This window comes from Meleagris gallopavo, chromosome 15 (assembly GCF_000146605.3).
Source record: "Meleagris gallopavo isolate NT-WF06-2002-E0010 breed Aviagen turkey brand Nicholas breeding stock chromosome 15, Turkey_5.1, whole genome shotgun sequence".
In the NCBI taxonomy this organism is placed as follows: Eukaryota; Metazoa; Chordata; class Aves; order Galliformes; family Phasianidae; genus Meleagris; species Meleagris gallopavo.
The window spans coordinates 12,479,036-12,489,918 of NC_015025.2; positions in this window are offsets into that span (position 1 = coordinate 12,479,036).

Below are 10,883 nucleotides of genomic sequence, written 5' to 3' on the forward strand. Positions count from 1 at the left end.
AATCACAGAGCAGAAGTGAGGCTTTCTTGTGCCTGTGAACAACATAGCAGCTTTGTAATAGGATTTATGAGTTTGAGCTTAGGGTCAGGCAAGTTCAGCTTCTTGTTCTGGAGCTGAAATCACAGGCTGTGGAGGCTAGTCTTTCACACTCTCCTTGATGTGGACTTTCCTTCTGTGGGCTCTAAGGAGAGAAAACTGATCCACAGCATAGTTAGTTGTCTTCCTTTCTGTCAATGGTTTACGGGCTGGTTTGGCCCAGTTCCGTGACTGGTGGGCCGGAGGGATTTCGCAAAATCTGCGCCTCCGGAAAAAGGGAACAGGGGACAAAAACCGCGTCAATGACCTGAGGAGAAACAAACGAATTTACTAATTATAGTATCGGAGTGCAAGATAACACACCATAATGCAATATAATTAGAATTGAAGCTAATAAATCAATTACAATGAGAGAGAGAATGTGTCTGAAAGGTGGATAGGCCTCACCATAAAGCTGAGGTGAGATGCGCAGTCCGGTTGAGCAGCAGGGAGGTGAAGAAGAGCGGATGAAAAACAACGCATCAGGTGACTGTGCCAGGAGTTATATCTACTCTCTGTGACCACTAAGTCCCCTGGGGAATGTAGTTCTTCTTCTCTTCCAGGCAGGTACCCAGAACTTGAGCATCAACAGTCAAACCCCCAGTGCATTACATGATGTTATGATGTGGAATACCGATAACCAAAAATCGTAAAACCATGACACTTTCACCAAGGCTCCAGGATTCTGGGTAGAGAACATGAATGTGACTGCCTTGTACAGGAATAAAAATAGGGGCATCTTACACTGAGCTGAGTCCTGATATGGCACTTGCCAAGCTGAGATCCCAGCAACACTTGGAGATGTTTTGCAATAAATGCAGGGCTTTGTTTGCAGAGTTTGGATTTGCAGGATCATGATGGAGTCCCAGATCTGGAGCACTGCTCTAGAACAAACTGCTCAGTGATATTTCTGTGTTTTTCATTTAACTATGTTTGGGGAAACGCCAAGATTTTTTTTCATTCACTCCTAGCAAAAAAACTTACTGACCTTGGGGCTTTACAAAGCACAATGAGTTAGGATCATCCAAGAATGAGACCTTCCTATGAAGCAAGCTGCATATTCATTTGCACAAGTGATGTGGGGACAAAATTCCTATTTGTGGCATTAATCATTTGAGTGATATGCCCCTCAACACTACTCCCCTTTGACACTAGAACTGGGAAACACTGTTTTGCACAATGACAGAGACAAGAATTAGATCTCTAATTTTGGCTGCTATTAAAGAGCAGAAGAAAAGCACATAGGGATTTTTAAATACTGAACAATGGAAAACATCAGTCAGCCTCAGCCAACATGCTCCTGTTCCTGACTTTAAAACTGTTAACATAAACACACCATGCCTTTTCTTTCTGAAAAGACTGTGCAAATGAAACAAACAAGAAGATCCATTTCAAGAATGCTTAAAATTCTTGTTTTTTTCCAGAGATAATTCTTCTGGTGAGCCCTTGGGCTGCCTCTCAGACTCTGGTAATGATCATCTGAAAGAGAGGAGCAGCAGGCTGCTATCCAAGGCAGGGAGAGGTGCACCATGGCTGATGATCTTGCCATGAAGAACAAGAAATCTGATCCTAATACGGGAGGTTGATGCTCCTGGTTCCAGGAGAAACAGCTTGGTTTGTATAACATTGTGAAATGGAAACTATGAAGGGAATGGGATTGCTGGCTGTAAAAACAAAGGGGGATAGACAGTAAGGGGACCTCTATTGTTAGCCTGTGTTGACCTCTGCATCAGTAAGCTTGCCCAGTGCTTTCCCTTTCTATAAACTGACCTAATGAAAGATGTTACCTCTCTCTGTAGAATTAGCTCTTCTTACAGTCTTAGACAAAAATAGCTATGGCAGTTTTAAGCTCAGCACTAAAACAGTCCGGATGAGTAAAAATTTGGGCATGAAGAGTTTTCCAAGTATGAAAACTACCGGAATTCGGAATGATGTTGCAGTAGGTATAAAGTAGACATGGCACCTTGAAGTTACTATAAATTGGCATTTGATTCATATTTGAAGGATTGCATGACTTGGGAGCGTGATAGCAGAATTGTGATGTCTCAAGAGATGTTTTGCAATTCTAAAGGAGTGTAAGCTGAAATAAACAGATGATGTGTAACATCAGTGAAGTGGGAAAAATTTGCATGAGGAGCATCAGCAATGGTACTACTATCCAGTGGTTTCTATTTAATTTTTCATAGCAATCCAAGTACTGCTTACTGTATCTTGTACTGTTTTACAGTGTTTTCCTCTGTGTATTGAAGGTCTGATTTACTAAGAAGCTATATGCCTTCGAGTTGTGTAAGAACAATGAATGTATTCATAGGCTGTCTTATGAAGCAGCTGTAAGATGTCATTGAGGAGGGCTTCTGCAAAGAGTTCAGCTGGGAGATGAAGGGGGATGTAATAGAATTATACATAAAACTGGCACATCCATCTAATGTACTACATAGGCTGTGCTGTGAGGTCAGTTGTTTTGTTCTCTCACTTTGTGTGCTTAGAACTTAAAACAGGGATTTCAGAAATTCAGTGCCCATGTCTAGGGTAAGATTTTGGCTCCCGCTTAAGCACAGTATGAAGGAGCCAGGGTCCTGAATGGGATGGGCCTCCATGGAGCACGATACGTACTTGGAACAACGAGTGATCAAAACCCTTCCCATGCACTGCATAGTCCTGAATTCCTCAGCTCTTTCTGATAGGTTAAAGGGATCTGTTCACTCCTGTGAATAGAGTTTTTATCCCAGAAGCACCAGCAGTTACACTGCAATACTCTTGTGAGCTACTGTTATTGGTAGTAGTGAGGAAGCCATTGCAAACAGGATGCACACAGGATAATGTGTTCCCCTGTCCTGAGTTATCATTCTTATCATGTTGTAAATGCACCTGAAGGGCGTGATTTCCACTTAGAGTACATTGTAGAACCAGGTCAAACATGAGAATTTCTTTTTTCTTCTTTCTTTCTTTTTATACCTGCCCAGTAACCTGACAGATCATGTAGTTCAATTCTTGAGAAATTATCTGACTAGACACAGTGCCCTTCAAAATCAGAGAATTAGGGACTAGTTAGATGAACAAGCAGACAGATGTATTGGAACAGTGATAAGAATAGCTGCTTACTCGAGCCTTACAGGGAAAATTAAATTAATGGGGAAAGTGTTACTTATTTGACTCTGAATGTGGGAATTATTACTAATTGCAAGAGTAATTCCTTGATAATGATACTATAATGTTTCTTTCTATTACAAGTGGTAATACTGTCATTACTACATTACTCAACCTCAAATCCACGGGGAAGCTCTGTAGGGTGAGCAGTGATTGAAAGTTCCACATTAAAATAATTACCCTCGATCTTAAATTTAGAATGTGCATGATATATATCTAATGTTCACTGGATTTCTTAAGGCTCCTTTTCTAAAATGATATTTGTCTTATCTGCACTGGACTCTGGTTATTTTGCTCTTCTTACTCTAATTAATTGTTCAGGACATGTTTAAGGATGATATTCAGAAATGAAAGTGTTTTAGCATTGTTAGAATGGTGACAACCAATAAATGAGAAGCTTATTTCTTATCTATAGTGTTGTGTAGGGAGAAATGTATCATTCCTTATCCAGGGCTTTTCTGTTCCTGCTGCCTTTTTGAGATAGGATTTCAGCACCTCAGCTGAAACATAAAGTGGTAATGTGAGAAATGCGACATAGATAAGTGTCATAAATGTTAATCCAGGTCTTGTTTTGATTCTGAAACCCCTGTTTGCAAAGTAGATGTTAGAGCTATGGAGTTGGACTTTTACAGAGGTTTCCTCTTCATTTTGTGCCTGTTTCAGTAACCCAATGGTACTGCAAGAGCTCCCTAAAGAGGTTAAGGCCAGCTCTTTTGCTGGGGAATAGTACTAATTTAATTCTCACAGAGGTGAGGAGCACTCTGTCTGGTATTTTAACAACTTAACAACTATCTTCTGTACTAAGAGTCAGTTTGTTGGCAGCCAGAATGAAGTACATGGTTGTCATGTACAGATATGCCTTAGTATAGAGAGACTGGGGAACATCACTGAAACACAGTGAGAAAATAAGATGCTGCCCATTCCTTACTCTTTTCTCTGCAGTGTTCTTGGTAGCAATTGAGAAGACAACCATCGCTATGCTCTGCTCTTGGATGTCTTTCGATGGAAGGCTGCGCTGACATAAATATTAAATGTGAATGGTTAAGGATCGCTGTTAACTTGCAGGAAAAATTCTGTAGGATGGTTTTAACCTGGCTTTTCTCCATCAAATGAAAGCTGAAGAAGCCCTCCAAGCCAGTTTTGGATAACATAACTAGATATAAATTAGGTTACCCTAGAGAGACACAATCCAACTTTGGTGAAAGAGTAGCAGGAATTGTATTGTATTCTGCTTTGTAAATACTTGCATAGTTTCTAAGCTGTTTCTCCACGAAGTCATAAAAGGAGCTGCTGGCTGGGACCACTGAGGGGGACTTGGGACCCATGCAAGCACAATGACCAGCCCAGCTGCAGGGCATAAGGTCACTTCTCCCAGTCTGTTGCTGCTCTTAACATCATGGACAGTTTCATCTCCTTCCTGAGCTTGTCCCAGTTAACTGAAGTTGTGGTCTTGTCAGGATTGTGGCAGCAGGTTTTAGTCATTGCGTTTCACACATATTCTGCATGGAGGTGTGTAGAATCTGTTTCTTCTTCTTAAGTATCACTTTGAACATATTAATGATATTGGCAATTACTCAAGGAAAAACATATAATCAATGCTTGCTAGTTTGTTAGGTGATAAATTTAAAAAATACAGCCTGTGCTATCCTGGAATTTATTGCTTAAGGCAAGGTGATAGCTTCAGCACTGCCATTTCCAAAGACCATGCTGTGCATTTGTTTTCTCATTAGCATCTAGTTTCTATTGTATATTTTGAACAAAGGTAACCTTGGAGTAGGAACACATTCCTTGCTGTCAGGAAGAACTTGTGATGCTGTTTCAAAGGTGCATGCATGATTGAGCAGCAATACATCACAAGAAACTCTGCAAAGAAGATAATTCTCCATGGGCTGAAGTAGAAGAAAAAACAAATCCATTTTTTTATAGATTCCCATACTCTGTGTGGGGGAGGGTTAATTTATGTGTGTTGTGACAAGCTCTCTCAGATGGTGAGTAGACTGTTTGTCAACTCATAACTATCATTCTCCAAAATAGCAAAGATTTAACAATTTGCATTTAGAAATGTAGATTCTGTTTTAACTGAGAGAAAAGTCTAAAAAGAAAAAATGAAAGAACAACAGACTGATTCTTAATAGTTCAAGAGGAATTTGAAATGGGGACTCACTTTTCCACTGAAGGATGTGTTGTCTGTTACAACACTCTGGGTATTTTGCTAGCATTTAAAATGCGCTTAAGATGCGTACGGTCCACACAGAGCTGCTGCAGGAGCCCGGTTTCTGAGGATGGGGGAGGAGATATGCTGGGGAAGCAATGAAATCTTGTGACAGTACTGAGATGGCCCTGGAGGTAGAGGAGGTCCGTGATGGAGGGATTCGCGTTGCCTGATGTGTTATAATTTGCTTCTGTGTTGTTTGTCTTATCTTGTACTTTGCTTTGGGGACCGTTGTTGTGATACTGTATCAGAGCAATGGCTTTGCCCACTTGTGTTTTCTTGGGTCCTAGCATACTCAAATTCCAGTGTCACAGTCTGTCTGCAACATAAACACTAAATGTTGCTTTGTCCACCAGTTAATTCCAGTAGAATACCAAGAAATGGTTTTGCAGGCATCTCAGCTTTGAAAGCATCTGCCTCTTGGTAGCATCTCAGAAGGTTAGACCCACCTCTGGAAGGTAACCAGGGCTTGCCCTGTAGCTTGGAGTAGAGCTGGTAAAATAACCATTAACCAGCAGTTTCCAAGGCATAGGCAAGACCCATTCATATCCCTGTAAACCCCAGGGCATTGCTAGAACAGGGCAGAAGAAGAATGCTGGTGGCAGAGCCAGGTATTGACCACGATGCTAATCCCAATGCTCGCATTCTACAGAACATGAGCCAAGATCTCCTCTGCTTAACCTCTGACTAATCTGCTCCAGCAGAACTGAACCCCTTCGCCTGCAACAGCATGGACTCAGAGGAGTGGCTTCTGCTAAGAACCCACTGCTAGCTCTAAGACTTCTTGTGTCTGCGAAGTTCGTCACTGCAGGGCCCACTGTTCTTCATGCTGTCAGGATTTTGACATGACATGCCATCTCTGCACCTGAGAGTGCCATCTGCACCTCTGGGTGCACCCTCAGTGGCCTCCTATAGATTAGCTGCCTTCAGGAAACAGAGAGAAGCACGGATTAATTGTGGAAAGAAAACAGCATTTCTTCAGTTTGCTTTCCTCGGTGGATTTCAATGGCAGTGAAGAAGGCTGTATCCACACTGAGAACACTGTGTGCTGAGCGTTAGGCTTCACACAAATAAGTTGCTCAGGCTCATCCTGCTGCAAAGCAAAAGCAATACTTGGGGAATTCCAGAGATACTAAAGAGCTGCATCAGCCAAAGCAGCTGGATTGTGGCTTTCAGTGTGAGCAAGGCCCTCACTCCTGTATTTTTATGATGACGGAGATAGAACAGGGAACTGACGCTGTGGAGTTTCTTATTTTCAGGATTTTTCTGTTTGAATCCTCAGCTTTCCTATAGGACAAGAGTCAGGAGAATTTGCTTCAGTGGAAGATGGGGCTCTCCTGTCCTATGCCAGATTGATTCTAAAACGTAAACCTCTGTCAGAAGAATTACTGGTTTAAGAATAAACTTCCAGCATGAGGCACGGTATGATCACAAAACAAAAAGTTGGCTCTTGGCTTGAAAAACATTAGCTGTGTAGCCAGCTACAGCTGCTGTAGAAAAGATCAGATTAAATGTTGTCTGCTTTTACTCATAAAATTTAATGCTTTTTGAACAATACAAACCTAAATGAGTGTGAAAGTGCCTTAAGCTGGTAATAATGGTGAGATGCAAAGAATCATCTAAAAATTTTCTGTTTGCTTCTACTATGAAAACAGCTTTATTCAGTAGCCAGTGCATGGGGTATTCACAATTTTTAACTGACAACAGAAATCCCCATATGGTTCAGAAAAGTGCTGGCGTGCACTTGTGTGAAGTTTGTTAAAACTGTATGACAGACATTTTTTGAAAAATACTCTTCCTTTCAAACAAATTTCTTCTGTGGTTAATAAATGAAGTTCTAATTGGACAAGGCCAAGGATATAATTAGATTTATACTTGCATGGAATCTCTTATAGGACTGTTCTCTAAAAGGACTCTGAACCTGAGATTGAAGCTGGTATAAATATCATGAATTGGTTTCCAAAAATAAATAAATCCATCAGCTCTAAGTGGCAATCCTGGTTGTATGAGGATGTCCTCAGTGTCAAAGTCAGAGATGATCTGGTGCCACTGTTTACCTTTCACTTTGTCAAGTCTTTTTCCTCTCTCATCTCCTGGGGGTGATACTGATCGCTAGAGCCATCAGCTCAGCTGGTGGTGTTTGTTGGATTAGGAAGGTTAAACCAACATTTGGTCACTTACTGCAGATAGATGACTCATGGCTATTAGCAAGTGCATTCAATTGTCATGTTCTTTCTGACCCTCAAATCAATCACATCTTCAGGAGCAGCAGCAAATGATTTATTTAGGACATAAGAATCTTCACCAGCAGCCTAAGTTTCTTGTTTTTTTTTTTTTCCATTTTGAGGAGAACTTAAATTCTCTCTTCCCTCTACACAAAAAAGTGACAAAGGAGCATCTTCCAGTCTTTGCATTTGTTTCCTTGAAAAATCAGGATGAGCAAAAATTTGCTGAGGGCATCTTGCAAATGGAAAACAAGTCAAATCAGGCTGATTTGTTGTTTTTGGCTTTCTGTTAGGTATCTTATGACATCATGCTTTCTACACAGTAGTTTATTTTTGCCATTTAAACATGTGCAACATGCACAAGCATGACTTCCCTGCATAACCTTATTGTACTGATTGAAGCCCCATGTATATCCTAGGATATTTTTTCCTTATGAAACAATGAATCTGAAATGGAGAGCAGAAACCTTGACTGCATGTATTCAATGCCTTAATTTCTGAAAGTCTTTGTTCCACAGACCTGCAAGTATAAAACCTATAAATGTTGCACACTGAGGTTTTGTGGATTTCAAGCACATCTAACCAGGATAGAAAGGTTCCCTTACCCAAAGCTTAGTAGATATTACTCAAATGGTATCTTGCAGTTCTTGTAGGAGGAATTTTCTTGTCCTGAGCAGGGCTGGTCCTCTGTGTGCATGAAATGTGAAGCGTGCCTGCAGTCCAACCACTTCCTTCTGAGCCCCCACACCGAGTGCAGATGGATTGGCTCTTTGGCCACTCACCTTACCTCCAAGCTCAGTAACTGTCTGCAGGCTTCTGGATTCTATGCTGCTTTTCTTTTTTTGTCTGAACCTTTTCATGTCTGAGATATACGTCTGGGCTTTCGCAGAAAAGCGCAAGTGTTATTTCATTCAGCCTACCCTGGACTTGTAACGGCGTTTCCCACTTACGCTATGACTTGTTAGGCCTCCCCTTACGCTTTACCTGCCTCGCTGTTATCACACATCAAAGATATGGGCTGAGTACTGACTAAATACAAGGCATGCTCCAGCTTATTTCTCTTTAAAGTGCCAGAGGCCAAGTTCTCCCCTCAGACTCGAAGCATGGCTCCTCTTTGATCTGACAGGAGCTGTGTGCACAGTACCTGGGGGCATGGATCAGCTTACGTGCGGTTTCCCTCCTCTCCCTCCCAATTATTACAGGAAGCAGCAGCTTTTACAGTGTAAATGAGACATTTGAAAGCAGCTGTTGTCAGAAGGTTCTTTCTAATTTCATAATGCAATCTTGCATATTAAAGAAGCTGCTCCTTATTAGGCATGTGCTATTATTTAGCGCATGGATGTATCAACCAATGGCAGGCATCCCCTGTTCCTAATACTGATATGTCTGGGTAATTAGAGCTCATCTCTACACGGAAGAGCTTATAGTTGGAGCTTGTCTGCAGGACTAGTAGGGAATTTCTTGAACAGGAATTTTCCACTTGTCAAATCTCAATGGTTGTGTGGAAGTGACTGGAGTTCCTACACTTCTGACAGGGCTTATGCATGTCTGCGTGGTCACTATTTTTCACTTACTTAGAAGTCCCAGTCTTTCCAAAACGCCAAATCAAGTTTAATTAATAATGTGAGGTTTCAGTTCCACAAAGGCTGCAGGTTTTGCCCCAAAACATTTCTGTAAATTCTGCTTTTTTCATGCAAGCAAGAACTGATTTCCTATTAAGCTCTATTTTTTTTGTCTAACAGAAAACATGGAAGAAATATGCCTTTGAGAGCAATCTGACTAAATGACTTCCCTGGGGTCCCACAAGTACTCCAGGGCAGAAGCTGAACTGAACTCAGAGCTCCCAAGCATTAGTAGGGCCTTAACCACAGAACGATCTTTGTCTCATTATGTTAACATGATCTCAGTTAAATGCTGCCTGACTTAAGTCTGTGAAGATAAAAGCAATGCTCTAGCTCAAAAATGGAATAAAATGCTGGAATCACTTCAGTACTAGTGAATTATTAATATTAACCATGTAAAGAAAAAGTTCAGTGTTTCAGAGGAGTAGCTTAAAAAAAAGGGCTTTTCAAAGGATGAATGTTTATATTGATGTGAGTTTTTCCCCTTATCCGTTCAGTAACCAGACTGCAGGGAATAATCTCCATGAAAGCTACTTTGACTCTTTCTCTGAATTCTTTACCTACAATTTGCTAATGAATTTCAGCTCAAGTGCAGTTAAAATGTAAGAGGTTTGACTAGGGAATGGATTGAAAAATAATCATTTTCCTTCTTTCTGGTCCCTCTCCAGGCACTTGTTAGGAAATGTTTGAATGCACTGAAGCGTTAAGAGACTGATAGCTTGTTAAAACAGCAGAGGGGCTGCTGTTGGAGGAGAGGCAAAGAAGAAAGTGAGGACAGAATCTGAAGAAACTTCTTTTGCAAGGAAGATTAAAAGAATTTCAAACGGAGGGGAAAAAAAAAAATCTGTGTTCAGATCTTCTGGTTGCACACTTGAAAATCAAATGAGCTAGAAAATTTGTTTGGCTGCTTTTATGAGCATTGATCTTTTATGACTGCATTAGGACACTGGACCTGGTATGCATACGTACGTGCCCAGGCAGGTTGTGAAAACCCACCCTTGGTAAATTTACAGCTGTTCTGTGCTGAACGCACTCGAAAAGATACTCTGCAGTTCTTAAGTCAGCCAGTTTAAGGCTACACCTTCTATAAGATGACTTTCCAGGTAAGCTAAGGTTTTAGCAGTGTGCAGGAATGTCAGTTCTCTCTTGGGTGGTGATGGAGAGATATGTGAGTAAATTGTGAATGCAGACTTCCAAAGTCCATTTTTTTCTAGCTACAACCTCTTCCAACCAGCTGTAACTTATTAGAAAGAGGATGTCCTTTTAAAATACATTGATAGCTTCTTCTTTTGGGCTGGATCTTAAAACTGTCTCTCTCTTCTTTACTGCCGGGATGATCTTTGTACCTCTTTTGTTATCTCTCGCTCTCTGTGGTCTTAATATTTCTGGTATCTGAAATGTTGCAGTGATAACACCAAGGAGAGCATAGGACCTTATTTGCTGTAGTGAAGGCTTCCTTGTGAAGACCCTGAGGATGTGCTCATGTTTGATCACATTTCTATGTACCCTTGCAAAACAAGTTTCTTAAAACAATCATCACAATCATTTAAAAATGTCCTCTCACTTGAAAAATTCTAGCCAGAAACAGGAGGAAACAACATC